The following is a 24159-nucleotide window of genomic DNA, read 5'->3' on the forward strand; positions in this document are numbered from 1 at the left end:
GGGAGTTGTTTTCCAAAAGCAAGTAGTGTGTGCAGGAATGGCCCAGTCAGCACTGGGACCACAGTAGGGGTGTAGGGTCAAAGACCCTCTTCACCTCACTGTGGCCCTGATACAGCCCTCTCCCCCGTGGGTGGCTATTTACAATAAAAAAAACATGCATGCCAAGGCAGTGATGCGATTTTTCATGCCTACTTTGGCCTTGTAGTAGTAGAAACCAGGTAACACTTTAAAGATCATAATAATGCGACCAATTTATAGCATTATAAACAAATCAACTGGTCGAACAGTGATGCAAATCATACTAATCTGCACGATTTAAAAGCAGTAGTGTGTATTTGGCCAGTGCAGCAATTTGCATTCCAAAACACGGGCTGCTTGTGTCCTGTGCGAGTTAAATTGTGCGGAGGCATTGTGTAGCAGATGCCCTGAAATGCACATTAAGCCTACTAGCTTCTTCCAGCCTGGAAGTTTTGCACTGTGCATCCTGTGAGCGGTGAGCGGCACCGCTGAGTAGATCTCTCCAGACAAAACAATTGTCAGACAGTGTAACGGCGATTTTATTATTAGCAGCAAAGGCAGAAAACAATATCTCAATTGTTGATCGCCTGGACTGTGCTGCTGCTGCTGTGTTTCTGATTTCCAGCGCTGGAGTTGGAAGTTGTCATTCTTTTTAAAGCTTTTATGTTTTGTTATGTTTGTTTCTGGGCAAGATGAGTGACCCCTCGCCGGCTTTGGAAAGTCGCCCAAGGCGTCTCCTTTATTTTCACACCAACTGCACTTCAGCTTCCTTTTCTCCTGACTAGTGAGTGAGAGGGGAAAAAGAGAAGCTGTATTAGTAAGCGTAATACAGCAGGAGCAGCTGATCAATATGAGCTGAAAAATTACTCTACCTGTACACTGAGGAAGCAAAAGAAAAAAAGAGTGAGCCACGGTTCTCGTAAACAAAAAAGCCCATTTCTCCACCTAGAAATGGATAATATACGCCCTAAGAACAATAGTTTTGCTTTTGATTGCACTGGTACTACACTGGTACTAACAGTTTGAGAACCACTGGCTTAGGGGGTAGAGGGGCTTTAGTCTTTTGCCCCACTGCAGTTCTGATCCTGCTTGATCATGATGATGAATAATTATAACACAGGCCTATGCACATTTTGTTACCTTAAAAAGTAGAACTACCTTTGGATACATCTGGGGTGCTGAATTCAAAAATGGCATCAGTTTGCCCAACTGGCTCTAGTTTTGGGGGTACAGCATAACCACCTTATGTCCTGATTCAAGCAGCTTCCTTATTAGGAAGCCATGGCGTTGGCCTCCACGGCCCTCAAAGGATCTTCTAAAGACCTCAAATGTCACTTTCAGTTTTTGGACAAAACCGGAAGGGACGTTTTAGGCCTTCTGGAGCATTAGGAAAGGTATTGAGAACAAAACAGCTAATATTATAATGCCGTTATAATATTACCTGGAGTATTGTGTCCAGTTCTGGTCGCCGCATCTCAAAAAAGACATAGTGGAAATGGAAAAGGTGCAAAAGAGAGCGACTAAGATGATTACGGGGCTGGGGCACCTTCCTTATGAGGAAAGGCTACGGCGTTTGGGCCTCTTCAGCCTAGAAAAGAGACGCCTGAGGGGGGACATGATTGAGACATACAAAATTATGCAGGGGATGGACAGAGTGGATAGGGATTTACACTCTTTACACTCTCACATAACACCAGAACCAGGGGACATCCACTAAAATTGAGTGTTGGGAGAGTTAGAACAGACAAAAGAAAATATTTCTTTACTCAGTGTGTGGTTGGTCTGTGGAACTCTTTGCCACAGGATGTGGTGATGGTGACTGGCCTGGACGCCGTTAAAAGGGGGATTGGACAAGTTTCTGGAAGAAAAATCCATTACGGGGTACAAGCCATGATGTGTATGCGCAACCTCCTGATTTTAGAAATGGGTTATGTCAGAATGCCAGATGCAAGGGAGGGCACCAGGATGCAGGTCTCTTGTTATCTGGTGTGCTTCTTGGGGCATTTGGTGGGCTGCTGTGAGATACAGGAAGCTGGACTAGATGGGCCTATGGCCTGATCCAGTGGGGCTGCTCTTATGTTCTTATGAGCATGGCGTCCTCTGGCCCTCAGAAAGCCCTGTTGAGGGGAGGGTGGCATTCTGCGGTCCTGGCCCTGGGAAGCACCAGTGCCAGGATTGCCAGTGAATTACCGGTAGTGTATATTATCAAGATTCTTGGTTAACAAGATGAGAGCTGAGGTACATGTTAAGTAAAAGGCAGTCTGTTTGGAAGGGAATCCCTCTTAATGTGTTTTCCCCATGACAAAGCGCAACTCTTCAGCTCTGCAACGTCTGTGCTACTAGAGAAAGCAGATATGTTTGTTTCCCTGCCACTTTTAGTTGGAACGCAGCATTCCAGACAGTTACACTTCTGTTATGGGTTGTTTGTCGAACCCTCCTTTGATGGTCGGTTTTTTGTTTCAGTCTAGAGCTGCTTTATCGCTAATGACTGTAGGGTAACTAGATATGCAGACCCGGAGGAAATCCTGACTTAACTTGCTTCTTGTTCTGACAGAACCTTTGAAAAGATAACAGTGACACCGTTTCTGTTTACCTAATGAGGTCATGTGTAAATAGGGGTGCAAAGAAAGCTTCTATACACACATCTGCAACAAGCCAGCCCTGCGTACTCCCTGTAGCAAGAGAAGGGGAATTTTCAATTGTTTTTTGCTTGTCTGCCTGGAAATAATTTGTCTTTTCATCTTTTTACAATCTTGAATTCCTGCCATTTTGAGAAAACTTGAACGTTTTGGGGTCAAACAAGGTGTCACAGAAATGCACAGTTAACTTAGGGCACAATCCTCATCAACTTTCCAGCAGCAAGGTAAGGGCAATGCAACTCTGAGGTAAGGGAACAAACATAGTCTTAACTTGAGGAGCCTCCTTGAATGCCCCCCCCCCAACTGCAGGATGCAGCAATGCCCCACTGGCACAGCTTTGCCAGTGCTGGGAAGTTGGTTAGGATTGCGCCCTGATGAGTACTGTGCGTACCTTTCCCCATCCCTTTTCTGTCATGCTGAGCAGAATTCACTCTGTGTCATTTATTTATTTATACAGGTATTTATATACCGCCTTTCTTTGGTCGTCAGATTTCTCCTCAGAGTTTAATCCAAGGCGGTTTACATAGGCAGGCTGTTCTAAACCCCCGTAGGGATTTTTACAATGGAATAGTTCTAGTCTCTTGTTCCAGCTGGATTCCTTCCCAGTCTGGCCTCTCTCTGGCCCTTTGCCTCCCACGCTCCACCTGACGGCAACTCCTCCCTGCCACCGAGGGTCAGCTCATCAGTATATCAGCGTATCGTCAGTTCTCGGGTACTTCCGGCTGTTTCGAACTGGCAGCCTCAGATCTTCAGGCATGCAAGGCGGCAGCTCTACCAACTGAGTCAGACCTCCTGCTCCTCCTCGTCCTCCTCTTGTCATGGCTTCATGGCATTTGGCGTTTCTCTGGCCTCTGCCAACAGCAGCCAACCGTGTGGGCAAAGTGTGGGCAGAGTGGTGCAGAACATTGTATATTTCATGACACAGCATGAGATTATTAGAGCCGGTGACCTGGAGGCCAGTGAAAGTTTCCATCTGAAGCAAAGTGGATCGAAAAACAGCTCATGAGGCAGATGGAGAAGCCATTCAGAGTCCAATCCTGTGGTCTGCGCCACGCCTCCATCACAAACATGCCGTAAATTACATTTGCGGGGCTTACTGCCGGGCTCCCGTCGGAGCTGGCTCAGCTCCAGCCGGTGCTGAGCCAGTGTGCGGCGGGCACCCGCGTTCTGCGGCTCGGCAGTCTCTGTGACCACTGCGCTGTGGAACGGGAAATGGGGGAGTGGTCGGGGGCATGGGGGAGGCGTTCCGGGGAGGGGGGAGGCATGGTCGAGGGCATGAGGGGGCATTCCCGGGGGCGGGGGAGAGCCGAGCTCCGCAGGATCCAGGGCGCTCGGGCAGGGCTGCTCTCCCCACACGAGCGCCATCACTTTAGCGGTGACCAAACAGTCACTGCTAAAGTGAGTAGTCCCATTGTGGGACTGCTTCCCTTGCTCAGGGGAAGGGGACAAATGTTCCCTTCTCCCAAGGAGCCTCCCGCGGTAGCGCGGGAGGCTCTGGATCCGGCGGGAGCCCTCTGTGGAGCCGCTGGGTCCCGCAGCTCTGCGCAGCTCAGGATTGGGCTGTCAATTCACTGCTGAGTGGTGAATTTCCCACTCTGAGAAGTGTAGGGCAGTGTCAGCATCTTTTCCAAGACAGATAAGAACATAAGAAGGCCATCTGGTCCAGCTTCTTATATTGTACAGGGGTCCACTAAATGCCTCAGGTGAGCCAACCCAGTTGGCTTCATCCACCATCTGATCCTGGGTTGGGGAGGCTATATGGTCCCTTTTCACTCATCTACATAGTACAGCAGAGTTGCTGGGAACATATCAGCAGACACTGTAGTAAAGTCCTTGGATCTTGCTACCAGAATCTTTGGCTTGAACCTGTAGCAAATTGCAAAGATAAGCCTTCTAGATGTTATGGAGGGGGAGGCATAGACAAGCAGTGACTGGTTTGATTGGCAATGTGCATTTACTGTGACGTTTAGGGCCCAATCCAGTGAGCCTGCTTTGCTGCCAGAACTCATGGAACTCGTGTTCTGGTGGCTCGGTATGTTTTTCAGTGGTCACAGTGGTGAATGGCTGCATGCCAGAGGCTCTGAAGAAGTTCTGGTGCCGGTAAGTTGGGCTGGGGGATGGTGGTGAATGGCTGGAATGAGCGTGGAGGGGCAGGAATGGGGAGGAGACCAGGGTGGGGAGGGGTGTGTGTCAAGGTTGGGTAGGGGGCAATATCGGTAGTAGTAGGGGCAATATCGGCCAATATCCTACCCCCTTCCTTCAAGCAGACACTTGGACATGCTCCATCAAAATCCCTGGCAGAAATCTGAAAAGACCCATTGCGGCTGTGGAGGCTTACTCCCGGGCAAGGAAACGCATGTTCTCTTACCCCTTGCTCAGAGGAGACCTCCAGGATTGCCCCTCCACAAAATGCAGCACACAGTGGTGGCCCGGCTGCATTGGTAGGGGTTTGGGGTGGTGGTGTAGGTATATGAGATTGTTTGTTTCTATGGCTTTTATTTGTGGGGTTATGATGATAATTTTCATAAAGGACACAGAATGAATGGAAAAATGTTAACTCCCCCCTCCCCACATGCCACATTCTTGAGCCTGAGCCTTCTCTGCCATCACTGCAGCTGTTGTGTACAAGGAAAGTACATTAATATGCAGGGTCACCCTATGCACATAATGGGATGTGCAGTTTTGCTTTTGGTCCTGGGTCCAACATCTTGCTGTTTCTGCCACATGTGTGGTAAATTCTTCTGACCACATGAGCGGATGAAATGTTTGCTGCTGATGCTCATGCTCAGGGAGATTTTCATTCCATGAGCCTTTGTGTCTTTCTTCAAAGAGCCAAATCATTAGAGGAGAATACATCAAAAGAAAATAACCTAGGAGAAATTTCATGCTAAAACAACTTTTAGTCTAGGCTTTAATTTTGGAGATTGTTTATCTGGTGCTAAAAAGGACCCTTGCTGAAGGGTGCAATGAGTTTTTATCTGGAGTGTGAGAGAGGTAATTAAATAGGATGATTGGAAGTGCTTGCTCTTGGTTTCGGGAAAGGTTCCCCCCCTTTTGGTTGTGGTGATGGTGTGGGTAATGGTCGCCATCAGAACACGTCAGTTGCCTTAGGGAATAATGCTCCGGACATGCTTATCAGTGCCAAGGAAGGTGTGGCAGTTCTGAGGAGGAGTTCGAAGTCTCTTCACTGTCCGATAAGATAGCCCAGGAATGAGAGTGATTTAGAATGAATGACAGGTCAGTGATGGATCAACAGAACAGTTGTTAGGATTCTGTGCTATCTTGATCCAGGGATATTTTCCCATCTGTGTTTGGTCAGTATTAATAGACATCTCGCTGGAACCTGGGGAGAGACCTCTGGGGAGAAAAGATCCAGGTGCACAATGGATGTGCCTTAATGCATGGTGTGTGTCTCCCAGTCAGAGAGAAATGTTGAGAAACTTAGCTTGGCTAGAAGGACTTATGATGGGTTTCTGTCTTTAGCAGAGCCATGGGATAGGTCATGATTTCTGTGATGGTGCAGTATGCATTGTATGGAAGAGTGAAAACGATGGTGATTGTGTTCAGCATTTTTGATATGAAGCAAATCTGTCCCTTGGGAGCAATTTCTCGAAACCCCTTTGGAGCACATCTTAATTGGGTACAGCACCTTCTTGTTCCGCGTTCCGCCGTGCTGGAAATGTCAATTACGATTTTGTAATATTTTCATCAGCAAGGTACTGATGCTGTCCAGAATCTGCTGTGAGATCAGAAGATGTGTTTAGGAGTGAGTGCAAGCATTTAATTTTTTTTTTTTTAAGTGCCACCAGTGTGCAGACACATCTGTCTTCAGCTAGTTGGCTATAAAAAAAAGAAAGGAACCTCATGCTGTGCTGTGAAGTGAGAAAATGTATGTGGCACAATATATTTTAAACAGGAAAATGCTCCCCTCCCCAATACAAATACTACAATAGTGCTCAAGTCATTTGCTTGGAGGATTTGTTAATGATTGAAAATCTAGCTTTGCATTAAGATCAAACTGTTGGAGAAGTTTATTTGTGTATCTAAGAGGTTTATGCCCTGCCTATCAATAGCACAATCTTCACTGTGACTTACAAAGGATTTCAGTAATACAATAATTGACCAACACACACATTTATGCACACAGCCCTGTGGCCCTTAATCACCTTGCTGGTGATAGAGGCCAGAGGTGCTTCACCTTAAATTTCAGTCCCAGAGCAGAAATCTGTCTGGCAGGGAGCAGGAAAATAATCTCCGTGTACCTGCTTTGACTCTGTGACCAGGCCGGTCTTCCTTTTTGCTGAGATGTTCATCTTGAGTGGCAGGAGGTACAGCCTCACAGGAGTTCTTAGACCTCTTGCCATTCTTAGTGCTTCTTGTCTTTTCATTTAAAGTCATCCTTGACTATAGGTATATATATGCTACAGACTTAAGCTGCCTTAGTACTTATTTCTTTCCCCAGAGAAACCTGGGAACTGTAATTCCATGACAGAGCTAGAGAGCGGTCAGAGAGTATTTTCAGCATTCTCAACAAACCAGGATTTTGTAGGATTTCCAGAATTCTTTGGAAGAAGTTGTGACAGTTAAAGCGATAGACACTGAAGTCTGTTTGTGGTGTAGCTACAGTCAATTTAACAGACTTTGGAAACAACAGCTATATTCTGCTTCATTAAAAGTAGCCGTATACGTATGATGTGCACACGTACATCTCCGTTGACTTCAGTGCATCTGGATTTAATGAATTTAAATGGATTTACATTAATGGTGTTGGCATTAACAGACACTTATTAGTCTGTTAAATCAAGGGTTCGCTGTATACCTTGCACATCTTCCATGTATCTCTTCTTTTTCTGTACTTCACACGAAATCACCAACTTTTTGTCTTTTTCTCTCATTCCAGGCTAAATGACTTCCTAACATACCAGTATCTATCCCATGATTGGTCTTTCCCAGCAGCTGCCCTGGAGCCATCCTGTGCAACCCAGACCACAGTTAGCCACAAGCAGGCATGCTGTAGAACAGGGCCAGATGTAGCCCACGTAAGATTTTTATCTGGCCCTTAGGCTCTCAGCTGCTGAACAGTGCTGAGGTGTTACTGCTGAAAGGGCAGCCCACGTGTAAATTGGGTTCTCCCATATCTTGAAAGATTATCAAGATTTGTCTATTTTCTCTTCTGTCATTTGCAACTAATGAGTTCCTAAGTGAGAAAAAGTGGTGCATATTTTTGGTTATGACCACTGTAATGACATCACTTCATGCCTAATGACATCACTTCCGACCCTCAGAAGGCACCATGAATGCTATTCAGCCCTCTGTATGAAACAAGTTTGACACCCCTGCTGTAGAAAGTGCTTCTAAAACATCTAATCCCAGATCAGTCAGCAAAGTGGCTGTTCAGCAACGTGCTGCAATTGTCCACTATGTCTTCCTTTAAGAAAAGATTTTAAAAACGATGCTTGTGTTTTGCATTTACTTCTTGATGTTTTTTTAACCCTTTCATTCCCCCGCTTACATTTAGAGTGGCTATTGTGTGCTGTAGGACAGCTTGCAATAGGCTACCTGGCTCATATCCACCCTATGGAAACCCAGAGGAGTGAATCGAGAGAACCAGAGGTGCCTCCTGAGCTTATGGTTGGAGGAAAGCTCCAATCCTGGATAGAAAGGCTGGCTATGAATCTGGTTGAGGAGGTGGCAGACTTCTGGGTAGTGGTCCTGCAGGTTGTGGCTGCACCCCCTGCTCCTTTCTATTGAAGGCGTTTTCCTTTGTTGTCTTTGGGAGACCCAAGAGGCAGGAAAGGTCTTGAAAGGCTCTCATACTCTTCTGTATTCCTTATAGTTTGCCCCAGGAAGGGCAAAGTCTTCCTTTTCCCGTCCTTCCCTTTTGTTCCATGATTTGATTGAGAGCGAGACCTTGCAACCAGGAAGCTTTTAATGTACAGCACACAACACATTTGAGGTGCTTCGCAAATATTGAATGGGGAAGGTAGTTTCCTCTACCTGATTTGTTTCAAACCTGGGTTCTTTCCTGTCCTCTGGGCTCAACCAGATGTGCTCATGAACCTGGTGTTGGAGGCATGCTTCCACATGCAAGCACCTCTTTCTCCAAACCACACATGCACACAAATGCATGCACTAGAGGTGTACTTCCAATCAGATGCATCTCTTTCCTTTCAAAAATAGCCATGCTGGAGAAGGGGGTCGCAGTACATAAGAACAGGCCCACTGGATCAGGCCATAGGCCCATTTAGTCCAGCTTCCTGTATCTCACAGCGGCCCACCAAATGCCCCAGGGAGCACACCAGATAACAAGACCTGCAAGGCATTCTGGGAATTGTAGTTAAGAACATAAGAACAGCCCCACTGGATCAGGCCATAGGCCCATCTAGTCCAGCTTTCTGTATCTCACAGCGGCCCACCAAATGCCCCAGGGAGCACACCAGATAACAAGACCTGCAAGGCATTCTGGGAATTGTAGTTAAGAACATAAGAACAGCCCCACTGGATCAGGCCATAGGCCCATCTAGTCCAGCTTCCTGTATCTCACAGCGGCCCACCAAATGCCCCAGGGAGCACACCAGATAACAAGACCTGCAAGGCATTCTGGGAATTGTAGTTAAGAACATAAGAACAGCCCCACTGGATCAGGCCATAGGCCCATCTAGTCCAGCTTCCTGTATCTCACAGCGGCCCACCAAATGCCCCAGGGAGCACACCAGATAACAAGAGACCTCGTCCTGGTGCCCTCCCTTGCATCTGGCATTCTGACATAGCCCATTTCTAAAGCTGGGTGCTTAATTCTTTCTCCATGTGCCATTTTCATTCAAAGAATCTTGCCCCTGGAAGTAGTGATTTGCTCCTAAAGTAGCAGCTTCCTCAAATTACTGCTTTGGGAGCAAGTTGCAGCCTGAAGGAGGCAATTTTCTGAATGAAAACAACATGCAAGGTAATAATGAGCCTTCAATTCCCCCCCCCCCCGTGCCCTGGTTCTCACTGAGCTGTCCCCTCTGTGTACCTATTTGAAAGGAAAGAGGCGCATCTGATTGGAAGCATACCTCTAGTGCGTGCATTTGTGTACATGTCTAGTTTGGCCCTAAGAGTTGAAGGTGCTCCCCTCTCCCATTTGTGCTACTTGTCCAACAGCTTGGGCAGGTTTTTGTTTCAAAAACCTGAAGAAAACAAACATTTGTCTGAAGCAGGCGGTATGCTAAAAGAGCTCTGTGTCAGTGGCCATCCTGGCCCAGGTATTGCCTGGGGCCAAGACTGCAGACGCTGCCCCCCCAGGTTGATGCTGCTGCCTGCCAGGCTGCCCCCCCCTGTGGGCTGCCACCTCCGCCTTCTGGAGGCCCAGGGAGGCAGTCCACACTCTCCTCGAACCTCTGAATGCCTTGTAAAGGTCTCAGAAGGCTGAAAAAGACTTTCGGTTACATGGAGGAAACCAGAAGTGACCTTTTTAATACCCATAGAAGGCATTCTGAAGGCTGTGGAAGCCTCTCCAGCCCTCAGAAGGCCTAAGGGCTTAAAAACATCACTTTTGGTTTTCTCCATGAAACCAGAAGTGTTGTTTGCTGGCCCTTCAAGAGCTTTACAAGGCCTTCAGAGGATCGGGGAGGCAGCATACTGTTTTCCCAGCCCTCAAAACACCTCTGGTCAAAAGGCCCTGGGTGGCGCGGGTGGGGGCGCTATGAGGGGTGGATGGTGGTGCAGCGCCACTCCCCCAGCCTGGTGCCCGGGGCATTTGTCCCCCTTGCCTCCCCAGGTACGCCACTGCTCTGTGAATACACCATTATGTCTCAAACCATTCCCAGTGTTTTCAGAAACTCTTTCCTGTGTCTAGCTTTTGAGTAAGGGTGGAGGTAAGCGGAGGTTATGGCAATTGCAAGGTTAATTTTCCATTTTCCTCCTCTGTCTCCAATGGAATGCTGTTTTATGGGAAACATCTTAAATCCAGTGTCTGCTGTATAGTCTGAGCTCTTCATCCCCAATGGCCATTATAAAGTTCCCATATGCCTAAAAATATGCTCAGCACAACTGTGATGGTTCAGACTCTGCATTCATTTTTGGTTTTATGGTGTGCTCCTCGGTTGACAATAAAATCCTTCCTCTGCTGTGGCTTGAAGGCTGTTTGGGTGCATCTGGCTTGTTGTAAAATGAGGGCAACGTCAAGTATTTTGAATATTGCATGGGGTTTTATATGAGTTTTTAATTTTGGGTGGTTTTTTATGTTTGGTTTTTTGTTTTTTGTGTTAAGCAATCAAATGTAACATGTTGTCTTTTTTTGTTGTTTTTTTTTACATGCTCAATCCATAAAGTTGGTTATAGTTCTCTTTGGTCCAACTTATGAACCCATAAAGCCAAACAGATGTCAGAGTGATAGCCAGGTGTATGGCATGATGCTCTGCCCCGTCTTTGTAATTGCAGGCCGAATGATGCATATTGAGGTAACTTCTGTCGCTCGTTCTGGGCAGGTTGCTGAATATTGCTGGGGGGGGGGGTTGGCACTTTAGTGTCTCTGTCCTAAACCGTTAGTGGACAGTACGTGATTTGCACTCCTCCTGCTGTCCCAAGGGTTTTTTGTCCGTGGAGTCAGCCGCAGAACCTATTCAGCCCTGTAGTTCAAGCAGTTCCTTTGAAATGTTCTTTCTGCACTTAACGCTATCGCTGAACTGAGAGCACAGTAGCTGTCATTCTTCCAGACTCCCAGTTTACTTTGAAAACAAAGGAACTACCCTTACAACTGCAGGGTTGTTAAATCACTTCCATACTGTGATGAGTGAGGTGCTTTTCAGCTTCTTCAAATAGTAGTTTATGGTCTGGCAACCTTGCCGAAGAAATTCACAATAGTGGAATTCCAGAAGCACACTGCTGAGTGTGCTTCAGCCCACAATAACATAAGCCAGGGGTGCTCACACTTTTTTGGCTCGAGAGCTACTTTGAAACCCAGCAAGGCCCGGAGATCTACCAGAGTTTTTTTTACAATGTTCGCGCCATCATAACATATAACATTTATGTGTACAATGTATGTTGGTGTACCTTGAGCCCCACTGATTATAACAGGACTTACTCCTGAGTAGACATGCCTAGGATTAGGCTGTGAGGCTGCAATCCTAGCCACACTTACCTGGGAGTAAGCCCCATTGAGTACAATGGGCCTTACTCCCGGCGTTTCCTCCCAGAGGCACCTGAAGAGGGGGGGTCGGCACTCCGCGATCTACTCATTTTGCCTCGCGATCTACCGGTAGATCGCGATCCACCTATTGAGCACCCCTGACATAAGCAGAGTCCTGCTGGATTAGTCCAAAGGTCCACCTAGTCCAGCCTCCTCCTTTCCACCATGCTCTTCCAGATCTACCTGGGAAGCCCAAAAGCAGGGAGTGAAGGCAAGATCCTTACCCTGCTCCCAAGCATGTGGCATTCAGAGGTTTACTGATTCTAGAAATGGAGGTTCCATATAGCTGCCACGATAGGTCTGTCTGCCAATAGGTTTGTCTTTCCGGCATGTGCCTTACCCCTGCTTAAGCCATCTAAGCCAGTGGCTATGAACATTCTGTGGCAGTGAACTCCAGAGATGAATCACATGTTGTGTTGGAAGAGGTACATTCGTCTGTCTGTCTTGAGTTTACTAACAAGCAGTTGTGTGGGCTTATTCCAAATTATAGGATTATGTATGTTCTCTTTTTTTTTGGTTTGCTTTTGGGTGCTAAATATTGTATGTTGCTTGCAATATTTTGGGATGCCAAAATCCTTGAGGCAGCGTGACCCCAAACAATGCATTTTCAACTAGAGTGATTGCTTTTAAGATCTTAAGATTGTTTCAGCCTGGATTTTATTTTACATACAGCCATATAATTTTCTCTTCTTCTTGGTGTTCAGCTGTCCCACTGTTCAGCTGCCTCTTGCAGCTCTGAGTGCCTGGCACTGATTGGGGTGATCATTAAAAAGCAGTGACTTTTTAATATCAGATGTTTCAGGGTGAAGAGGAGTCACTTTCGTTAATGGCTTTTGCTCTAGGAGGACAGAAGTGGATTAAAGCAGAGCTTTCAAGGACAGTGAATCGGCCAGGGTGTCAGTGCATGAAAATATTTTGATCCCATTGTAGCTAGAAGCTGCTAGTTCCTGTTGTTGTTGCCGGTTTGATTAAGTGCCCAGTCTGTTCATTGCGGGAGTGGTGGATGGAATGGGCGGGGAGAGGAAGTCACTCTCCAAAGTGCATCTCCCGGAGGAAGGCAAAAATGTGATTAGGGTGGCGCAATGGGGAGTGTGTGTGTGCGTATGTTTTTTTAAAATCCTTTTTCCCTTTTGGTTTGTAGAGTCTATCTGTCCTGTGCAGTTTTCCACATGCTGTTTAATGGAATATCGGGTGGCCCCAAAGGAAGTTCTCTCTGTAAATCAAATTTGGGACTGTAAAAAAAAAAGAAAAAAAGCAGTCACTTCTGGGTTATTAATTGGTACGCAAGATCGGAATTTCCTATGCTGGATGATAAGTTAGCCAGGCTTTTTTGGCAGTGCGCACAGCTGACTATTTAACTAGCAGATATTCTTTCCTGGTTCTGTTGTTAACACAGGAAAAAGCGTCAGGTCACTTATAGTTACACCCAGTTTGCCATATGTTCTTAAATGGAAGGAAAGAAAGACTTTCAAAAATGTTTTGTGCCAAGTTGGGTGGGGGGAGAGCCCGTGTCTTTGCAGCGGTTGTGGTGAAAAGCTCACAGCCTCGGAATCACAACCGAGACTGATATGCAGACATGCTTAAGCATTTTGCATATCTCAGCGTATATGAATGTAAACATTTCAACAGCGGCGGCAGCATCTGCTTTGTGGGCTGGTTCGGCAGATACAGTAGTAGTTGTTCGGCCGGCTTAAGAGATTTCTTCAGGTGGCTGTGCAGTTAGGTGGTTCAGTGCTAGTCATTCTAACCAGCTTCCTTTCCTTTTTGTGCCCTGTTACTCCTTTCTCTGTATCTTTCTTAGGAAAAACAAACCTTCACACACTTTATTTATCCAAGAAGCCTGTGTTTGGAGCCAGTAAAGGGGGTTGGAAGCTGCTGGTCTCCTTGTAATTTGAGTACTGGCATAACCCACACGCGGAAACCACCTCTGTGGTTTCTGCACTATCCCTTCTTGTTCTCATATCGCCACCATCTCAGGAGCACACCATTCATCTCTGTAGACAAGCGGCAGGGTAAGAAACTCAACTCTCTGCCTGCTAGCCTCTCCCTTACTCCCATGGTTGCTCATCCCATACAGAGGTTTTCCAATTCTCAGAGTGTACAGTCAACACCACTCTGGTCAACCAGAGTGGTTTTTAAAAGTCTCCATGCAGTGGCTGTATTGTGTATACCAGCCCTGAATTTGTAACGGTTATGTTGTTGTTGGCAACCTTCAGTCTCAAAAGACTATGGTATCGCGCTCTGGATGGTGGTTCTGGAACAGCGTCTAGTGTGGCTGAAAAGGCCAATTCGGGAGTGACAATCCCTTCCACACTGGGAGCAAGTGCAGCCTGTCCCTGGTCTGTCTCCCTGGCTATGGGCCTTCCTTCTTTGCCTCTTTGCCTTAGTCAGTTGGCCAAGTGTCTCTTCACACTGGTAAAGGCCATGCTGCACAGCCTGCCACCAAGCGGGCCACTCAGAGGCCAGGGTTTCCCACTTGTTGAGGTCCACTCCTAAGGCCTTCAGATCCCTCTTGCAGATGTGCTTGTATCGCAGCTGTGGTCTACCTGTAGGGCGCTTTCCTTGCACGAGTTCTCCATAGAGGAGATCTTCTGGGATCCGGCCATCATCCATTCTCACGACATGCCCGAGCCAACGCAGGCGTCTCTGTTTCAGCAGTGCATACATGCTAGGGATTCCAGCACGTTCCAGGACTGTGTTGTTAGGAACTTTGTCCTGCCAGGTGATGCCGAGGATGCATTGGAGGCAGCGCATGTGGAAAGCGTTCAGTTTCCTCTCCTGTTGTGAGCGAAGAGTCCATGACTCGCTGCAGTACAGAAGTGTACTCAGGACTCAAGCTCTGTAGACCTGGATCTTGTGATGTTCCGTCAGCTTCTTGTTGGACCAGACTCTCTTTGTGAGTCTGGAAAACGTGGTAGCTGCTTTACCGATGCATAATTTCAATAAGGAGACAGAGGATATAAGAAGTCACTCATTTTAAATCAGAACTATCCTGTTTTTGATTGCTATCTGAAAGAGGTTCTGGGCTACTTGGACAGTAGAATCCAGCCTCATGCTTTGGAAAGAATAGCTATTATCACCTTTCCCATCTACATCTTGTGTACCACTTATCCTTGACCATTTCTCCATGAATGCAAGCTGACATTGCACCACTGACTATTCCATTCTATCTCCCATGAGTCTGTTGCCATTCCTGAGGGTTTCATCATTGATTGGCCAAGCACCAAAAAGTTTTATCACTGGCCAGTCCTAGCTCATTCTTGGTCTACCAAGGAAATGTGTTTGACCTCAGTGGATCTAATAGGTGGGAAGTCCACCTGTTATCTCGCCAGACAGCCACATGGCTGAGCCTTAATTCTGGCCTCTGTCACAATGACTACAACTGCGCATTGACATTTCTTCACGTCATGTATGGTCATGGAAAGATGTTTTGCACATGTGCGGTTCCACAATGACACACTCCAGTGCAAATTAGCTGGATGTCTCCTGGTGCTTAGGAGCATGCAGGCTGCCCAACCCCAATTTCCCAGCTGGCGTACAGAAAATTCACCAGCTGTACTCCTGTGTTTGCAAAGGTTTTTTTTGCCACAGTGTCCCCCATCCAGGGGAGGGTCACCCTCCTGCCATGTGCACCCCGACCGTGTGTCATGCCAAGCAGCAGGGGCTGTGAGCAGTGGCAGGCCCAGACCCGCTGGTGCTTGATGTGCAGGTGTGACATGCGGCAACCAGAAGTAGTTCAGCGGGATGTGATGACATGATTGCATCATCATCACCACCACCACCAACAATTGCTTCTGGGGGCTGCGGTTTTTGGCTGGTCAAGGGAAAGATGGGTGTGAGGGTCTATCCACCGCCAAGCGCGGCACAGTGCTCCTCTCAGCAGGGGCTTGGGTGGTGCTCCCATCAACCTCCTGCTCCAGGGTGTGGCACGTGGGGCGGTCCACCTCAGCTGTCCACCCTTAGCAACATCACTAATGGTTGGCAACCTTCAGTCTCGAAAGCCTATGGTATAAGCCTACAGCGCCCGGTATTCCCAGGTGGTCTCCCATCCAAGTACTAACCAGGCCTGACCCTGCTTAGCTTCCGAGATCATGGTATAAGCCTACAGCACCCGGTATTCCCAGGTGGTCTCCCATCCAAGTACTAACCAGGCCTGACCCTGCTTAGCTTCCAAGATCAGACAAGATTGGGCACGTGCAGGGTAACAGTTGCAGGATTATTACTGTTCAGAGGCAGCTTGCTATTGAATACCAGATGTTGGGGATATACAAGGAGGAAGTCTGTGGCAATCTAGTGCTGTTTGTGGACTTCTACTGAAGTCTGCTTGGCCACTGAGAAAACCAGGATGCAGGGCAAGGTGGGCTCCTGGTCTGATCCAGCAGGGCTCTGCTTATATTCTTATATTTTGGCCATTGTGCTGTATTTGGTGGTGATGAAATCACCCCTTGGGTGATTAGATTTGTATTTGCAAATGCACTATTAAAAGAAAAAAGAAAAAGGCTTCCCCCCTCCCTCTTTTTCTCTATCAAGGAATGGCTTTAACATTCCAGACACAATTGAAGTCGTTTCTGTTGCTGTCAGACTACATCATCCCCATGTTAGCAAGCTGCACTGAATGTACATGCTGTTCTCCTTTTAAAAAAAAATAATGAATATTTACCCATAACAGCAGGAAGACACTTCAAGGAGTGGATCTGAGAGTGTTTTATTGCACATTTGAGACAACATAATCTAGTGCCGCAGAAATCCATTTGTAGAGTGGGAGGAAATTTCTGTTTTAACTCAACTCGACATCTAAATTCTGTGCATACTTTATGGCATGAAGTCCTTATAAGAATCAATAGACAGCCCACATAAAAGCAGAAATGTTCACCACTAATCTGATATTTATAATCTGAGGGTGTTTGAACTTTAAATATATGGAAATATATCTCTTTCAGGAAGACTTTCTCATCTAAAGGGTTTTCTACATGAATATCCAGCATTCATTTATTTGTGTTAATCGTACCATTGGATGCCTGTCCAGTTGAAGTTAGTCATGGCTAAGGGCTGTTCCCCCCCTCCCCAGTAGGAGCTGTCAGCAAAATTGGCTGAAGTAGGTATATTGGGTATTTGGGAACTTTTCTTTCTGAAGGTGGGGCAGAGGCCATCACTCAGTGGTTGAGTTCATGCATTAGATCCCGGGTTGAATCCTTGGCGCTTTCAGTCGAAACGGTTGTGAGTAGCAGCACATGGAAAGGCTCCTGACTTCCTAGGATCTTGGAGAACAATAGCTAGCACTGTACTAGATAGGCCCACACGTTCATGTGGAAGGTGGTGCTCTGTATGTGTGGGGTATTTATCAGGGAAGGGCAAATCCAACATTGCTTGACTTGAGTCAAGTCACGGGTCTCCATCTCTGCGACTCGAGTAAAAAACGGGTCCTTATGGGAGCACTTTCCAAGTCACTTGGAGCGTTTTCATGACTGAAAAGGACTCGAGTCACAAATCGTTCCCTTTAAAAACCCAACAGTGGAAAAAAATGGGGCTGTTGCCAGGGTGTGTGTGTGTGTGTGTGTCAGAGTTCTCTTTAAACACTCCCCTGCTGCCCCATCCCATTTATAAACAAGGCAGGAGGAGGAGGGACAGACTGCGAGAGAGCGGGGATAGAAGCAGCAAGAGGGAGGAGGGTCACATATGGCAACTGGGAGGCTTCCCACCATGATCCAATCCTTTGCAGCTCTACTCAGAAGTAGTCCCACTGCAGCTAGTCATTCACTGGAGCTTCCTCACTCCCAGTAACAATAGAGCTCACAGCAGCCAAGCGATTGGAAAGTGTGAGCGCTACGTACCTTCCTCCTGCTTCCGCACCTCCTTGTTTTCTGGGCTTCTCCAGTCAATTCCAAGGCAAGAACCCCTTTGGGCTCCTGCCCTCCCTCATCCAAAGAAACAAATTAGACCTCCTATCCTTCATCCAATGATCATCATCTCCTTTAGAGATAGGCAAGATAGTCCCCTCCTGCCTCCCCCCTCCTCGAGTTTCTCCAGACAATTCTGAGGCAAGAACCCCTTGGGCTCTTCCTTCTGCCCTCCCTCATCCAAAGAAACAAATCAGACCACCCATCCTTTGTCCAATGACCATTGTTTCCTTTAGAGATGGACGAGAGAGCCCACTCTCACCTCCTGTCCAATGCAAAAGCAAACATTTACCCTTTCCTGCCTCGTTTCTGGAACTTCCCTGCTGCTCACCTGGTCTGAATGATGGCCCCACGAGGTTTTTCACACCACAAAAACAGTAAGCAAACACACCCATTCACAGGCAGACTCAAGTCTGCACGCATAGGCATCGAGTGCCAAGTCAGGGGCCCTTGACTTGAGTGTTTTGTTGAGTCTTCCAAAGATGTGACTCGAGTGTACATGAGTCAACGAAAAATGCTGATTTTCATGACTCGGACTTGAGTCACCTGACGAGTTCCCATCTACTTTACTAGTGTATTTCTTGTTTTATTTTTGTTAAAAACAACTTAGAACTGCAGATAGTAATGGTAATTAAAATAGCTGTCAAACTTAAAAAACAAAATCAGTCAGTGCTGGAAGAAAAAGCACGGTCACAGCGACTCACTGATCAGATAACAACACAGTTAAAAACACCATTTGTCAGAGATCAGCATTAACACCAGCGTTAATTTAGCCCAAAGGCTGTCCGACCCCTCCCTCTCTGACTCTTAAAAGGGCACCACCCATCTTTCTGACACAAATAAGAGCCTCACCTTTGCACTGAAGATAGTTCTGTAGGGATCTGTACCTATAGGAAAGGGCTAAATATATTTCAGGCCACAATGGTATGGCACAATGGGATGGTAATCACAGACAAGGGAAATCTAGAACAGAATTTAAATGTTTCTTGAACACCATTCTATCAATCTTGGTCAGTCTTAGATAATCCCATACATTTTGCAATCCTCATCTGGAAATTTTCAAGACAGCTAGGCCTAAACTAGACCCCCAATGCTTTTGGCCCATGTCTCCCTAGTAATGTTTTGTAAGAGACAAGTGATGCTGAAATTTTTCCTCTGCCAGTGACAGCCAATGAAGTGGAGAATGGGTTGGGGAAACGTTCATCACACAGTGTTTTTTTTAGGCGTTACTGGAGAGTGGTATGGGCTGGTGACAGGCTAAGATTCACCATAGCAGTTGGTTTGGGCCGTTTTTGTCATCAAGATGTGATTCATCCAAAACTCCATGACCTGGTTTGGCATTACATGAACAAGCAGTCAGGAGTTTGAGTCCTGTGTGTTCCCTTCATTCTCCCCTCTTGTATGGCCATCCCCTGCCTCTGATCTTGTTCTGAGTCAAGCCATCGTTTGCTGTTTTGTCTTAACTGGCAAACTGCGGTTTGTACGATTGTCTGCAAATCAGGTTTGGAAACCAGGGTTTGATTCTAAGTTTGGATTCTGGTTTGCAAGGCAAGTGCAAACTACAGTGTGCCAGATTGGGAGTGGGCTGGGGAGTGTAGCTCAGTGGCAGAGCAGCTGCTTTGCATGCAAAAGTTCCCAGGTTCAGTCTCTGGCATCTCAAGATAGGGCTGGGAAAGAGACATTTGCCTAACATCCTGGAGAGCTGCTTCCAATCAGTGTAGAACAGTGGTTCTCAAACTGGTGGGTTGTGACGCACGAGCTCATGTAAAGCTCCCCTGGTCCCTTTCAGGGGCGGAGGAGGGGGTGAGGGCAGTGACGCAATCCTGACGCTTCCCTCGCCCCTCCCCTGGGAGTAAAGCTCTCAGGAAGTTTGAGAACCACTGGTGTAGAATGTACAGAGCTAGAGGGTCCAGTGGTCTGGCTCAGTACAAAGCAGCTCACTGAGTTCTTGGTTCGTATCAATCCAGGACCAGAGTTAGAACATTGCTGTGAGTAGGGGAGGGGCAGGGCTGGCCCATACCTGAAGCCAGCTGATGTGGGTTGGGTTGCAGTCTGTGAGTGGTCCAAGGGGGTGGAGGATTTTGGGTGCCTTTCACCCCCAAGTCTGCCACCACCACTACTTCCCCTCCCTCCAACTCACCACCAATGCAAGCCACTGATTCATACTGCAGTTATCTGCTTTCTGCTCCTTTGAGTGAGAAGCAGATCATTCCTCTCCCATCATCAGACAAAGAAGGGTGGGACTTCTGGTTTTATTTACAGGGAGTTTGCATTGTCTTTGTAAATAAAACAGGAAGTTCCACAGTTCTGTGCTTGATGGCACTGTGCAAGGAGCACAGTAAGAGTTTGGTGGTTTTTTTGGTAGCACAGACGTGCCATACCCGAGATGGTATCCGGTGGCATACTGAGTCATGGCACTCTTGGAGGGGGTTACTCAATGTGCCCCCTGTTCATGTTGTGTCAAACCCAGGTTGGAGCTTCCATCTGGAATTACAGAATTTTCTCTCTAGAGAAATATATTCTGTCTTGTTGACCTTCCAAATGAGAAAATGTTTAGTGCATACATTGTTTTATTTGAATCTAACTTCACTGACAATTTGTAATGGCATATTTGTGTTCCGGTGAGTGAAAGATTTCTATTTTTATTAAGGAATAGCCAGAGGATTTGGATTTTCAATTTTTTTTAGAAAGGCATTTTGAACCACCATCCCAGATTTTCCTTCAGATATATTAGCTGTTTCGATTCCTCGGTCCACCTGCTGCGTGTGTGTGATGGAAAATGCACTGTCTTGGACATCGTATCTGTTCATCTTGCAAGCATCTACTGAAATATCTCGAGGTCAGCTGAGCTATGTATTTACTCGGCAAATTCTTCATGGAGATGCCATGAAATCCTGCGGGGTAGCGCTCTGGGGAGAAGATGCTGGATGGGCTCATTTTCTTCATTCCACTCGCTTGTCGTCACGTTTGGTACCTCCCAGTAAATGGCTTTCCATTTGTTTTGGAAACGGTTTGTTAGCAGCCAAATCCTTTCTGAAGTTGTACTCATTATGTTCCAGCCTCTGGTTGCTGGACAATGGTGAACGTGGTAACCTGTGCAGGTCAACTTGAAGAAGACTTTCAGGATAGCAACCAGTGCAGGGGCCAAACTTGATGATACACTCTTTGCACAACTGGGTTTGGCATCCATGCTAAATGTCCAGCAAGATGGCGATTATGTGAAGGATAGTTGTGAGCCTATTGATTTCTCATAGATGTTGCTTCCAAAAACCCATTTTTGACCTTACACTGTGGCTGACAATGGATGCATGTACTCAAAATTGTCCCAGGAACTTTCCATAATGGAATTTTTGCCTGGAAATAATATGGGCCATGTGAAACTTTGTCCATGTTTGTCCTCTGACAACATGATGTGTAGCTTTGTAATGCATTTATGTACCAGCTCTCCTCTATGGAGAACTCCTCTACGGAGAACTCGTGCAAGGAAAGCGCCCTACAGGTAGACCACAGCTGCGATACAAGGACATCTGCAAGAGGGATCTGAAGGTCTTAGGAGTGGACCTCAACAAGTGGGAAACCCTGGCCTCTGAGCGGTCTGCTTGGAGGCAGGCTGTGCAGCATGGCCTTTCCCAGTTTGAAGAGACACTTGGCCAACAGTCTGAGGCTAAGAGGCAAAGAAGGAAGGGCCATAGCCAGGGAGACAGACCAGGGACAGACTGCACTTGCTCCCGGTGTGGAAGGGATTGTCACTCCCAGATTGGCCTTTTCAGCCACACTAGATGCTGTTCCAGAACCACCTTTCAGAGCGCGATACCATAGTCTTTCGAGACTGAAGGTTTGCCAACATATGTACCAGCTTCAGCTGTTTTTTTAAAAATACATTAAAGCTGTGGATGGCCCTGGGAAAAGTATTTGCCACCTAGAATACTATGGTTATATTTTGGAGATGGGTAGGATCTGCCCAGGCTCAAATAGTTTGGAAGATAACCCCGTCCCCAGTTCCCAAATCTTGTTTTTGCTTTCTCTGCGCCTGGTCTCCCCAGTACCCCCAACTTCCTTCTGTTTTTTATTTCAACAACCCTTAGCTGTCAAGGTCAGTGGCAACAGTGGAACTCTGACCATGTTAAGAGGGGAAGAGGAAGATCTGATCTCTGCTTTGTTGACAGTTGTAACATACATAGTGCCAATCATCTAGTCATAGAATTAAAGAACAGTAGCTGGTTGGTTATCTTGTGGAACTTGGAGACATCTCTGGTCCATAAACCATCCATTCTACTTGTTTATTGTCCACATAAAACAGACTTTTGGCAGCCACAATGAAGCTAATTTGCAGTATGCAAGCTTTATAAACCTCCTGTGCCTTCAACAGCTGTACCACAGGCAGAAGTTCCAACAGTTGAGCCTATCACAGCCTGAAGATGCATTGATAAGTAGGACCTGTTGAATTCCTGCGTAGTCTGTTGAGCGGCAAAAAGCCTTCCAGTTTCTATCAGTTGAGCACTGAGACAGCAACAGGTTTTTTGGGGGTTGTCTAATTTCTTTGTGCTAGAGTATTGATGAAAATTGCCCCCCTGAAGATGCTGTTAGGGGAAACACCACTAGATGGGTGATTTTTGTTGGAACTGCACTGTGTAGGAAAGGGGTTAAATACTCCCTCCCCTCATACTAAGGTTTGATGCTGATCCTGCCAATATGCCTCCTATTCTAATCTCCTCCCCCCCTCCAAAAAGACAGGAGGATTCATTTAGCTTCGGTACAAGGGTATTTGCACCCTAGGTTCTCATACATTTAGCACCGGGACCCACTTTTTAGAATGAGAATCTGTCAGGACCCACCAGAAGTGATGTCATGACCGGAAGTGACATCATCAAGCAGGAAATTTTTTTAACAATCCTAGGCTGCAATCCTACCCACACTTGCACAGGAGTAAGTCCCATTTATTAACATTGTTAAAAGAATATAGACAGTAGCTTGTTAAAAGTACAGATCTGTAACATTTCCCCAAATGCAGTTCACATATCATGGTAACATTGAGTCTAATATATTAAAAATATAATATTGAAATGAATGGGGACCCTCCTGAAATTGGCTCTTGACCCACCTAGTGGATCCTGACCCATAGTTTGAGAAACACTGCCCTAGACGATTGTATTATTTGCATCCCACTATAACTGGGCAACAAATCTCATACATGCTAAGCATCTTATCCCATTCTTAACCCTAACCCCACCTTTGTGTTTTAAAAATGAAATGTACATCTAATATAAATATACATATATTGGGGCATAAATGTCCTGGATGGCAAAAACTGGGTGCAAATGTCTAGGGACGCCAATGACCGGGATTCATTTGCCTGGGACACAGGGGTTCTGTCACTTTTAATTTCATGTCTGTTTCAGCCATGAGAGTTTAGGGCAGCCATTTTTATCCACTGTGCTGTGGCACATTGGTGTGCCGTGAGTGGTCCACAGGTGTGCCACAGGAATTTGGAGGGGTGGGGAGGTCATTTGTTAGCAGGGCCAATAGGGATGTGAGCCTCCACTGGCAGCATGGTGTGTCTTATCAATTGTCCAAAACCTGATGGTGTGCCTTGGCAATTTTAATGCCTTGTTAGTGTGCCGTGTAATGAAAAAGGTTGACAATCACTGGTTTAGGGAATGATGTTGAGAGATCTAATGTGGTTCTGTGTCTGAAGCTAAGCATACCTGGACCCAGCCTGTATATGAATGAGAGACTTCTCCCAAACCCCGTGTGTACTGCTTTGAGCTCCTTATAGGAAGGGAGAGCAATCAGTTCTGTAAATAAGAAAACAATAGTCCACTCTTCCAGGATCGGATGGAAATGGTTCACAGTCTAAATTACCCCTCGGGATGCTTTGCATGCCTGTGTGAACATGGCATTCCTGGTACAGCAGTTAACGCTGTAGCTGTGACACTCTAATTAGCATGGAGGATGAATGTAGGCTTACATTGCTCCTGGAGGAAGAATGAAAGTGCCAGTCTAACTGGCTTGCTCTGATGTGGCAGTTTTGCGGCTTATGGGAGGAGCAGAAATGGGCAGCCACCTCTGCCTGAATGAGGATCTCTTCCTTTATGTCTTTTGAAGGCTCACATACTAAAGGAAGTCATAAAACAGGCAAGTGAAAAAGACGTTAATACATTTTGCCTTTTTAGGTGAATGCGGCTCATTTAGGAAATGAGCTCCAGTTTTCTTTTGGTCTTCTGCATTTCTTGTTCAGCCTGGAATGTTTGAATTCCAAGCAATGCAAAATAACTGCACAAGTATAATGGGACCTTTGGCTGATCGTGGCTTAGGTTTGAAGTCCAAGTTGATGATATCACTTCTGGCCATGACATCACTTCCAGGTTAATGACATCACTTCTGGTGGGTTATGTCATTCTAAAAAGTGGGTCTCTGTGCTAAAATGTATGAGAACCAC

At 46.5% G+C, this 24159-nt stretch overlaps 1 protein-coding gene and 1 pseudogene across 1 annotated transcript in view; one reads left to right on the forward strand and one right to left on the reverse strand.

Moving 5' to 3' along the window:
- Positions 1–24159, forward strand: part of KIF26A (kinesin family member 26A) — a 174225-nt gene that overhangs the window by 26550 nt on the left and 123516 nt on the right. The window lies entirely within an intron of this gene.
- Positions 15923–16039, reverse strand: LOC136637992 (5S ribosomal RNA; annotated as a pseudogene).

This window comes from Tiliqua scincoides, chromosome 1, assembly GCF_035046505.1.
Source record: "Tiliqua scincoides isolate rTilSci1 chromosome 1, rTilSci1.hap2, whole genome shotgun sequence".
In the NCBI taxonomy this organism is placed as follows: domain Eukaryota; kingdom Metazoa; phylum Chordata; class Lepidosauria; order Squamata; family Scincidae; genus Tiliqua; species Tiliqua scincoides.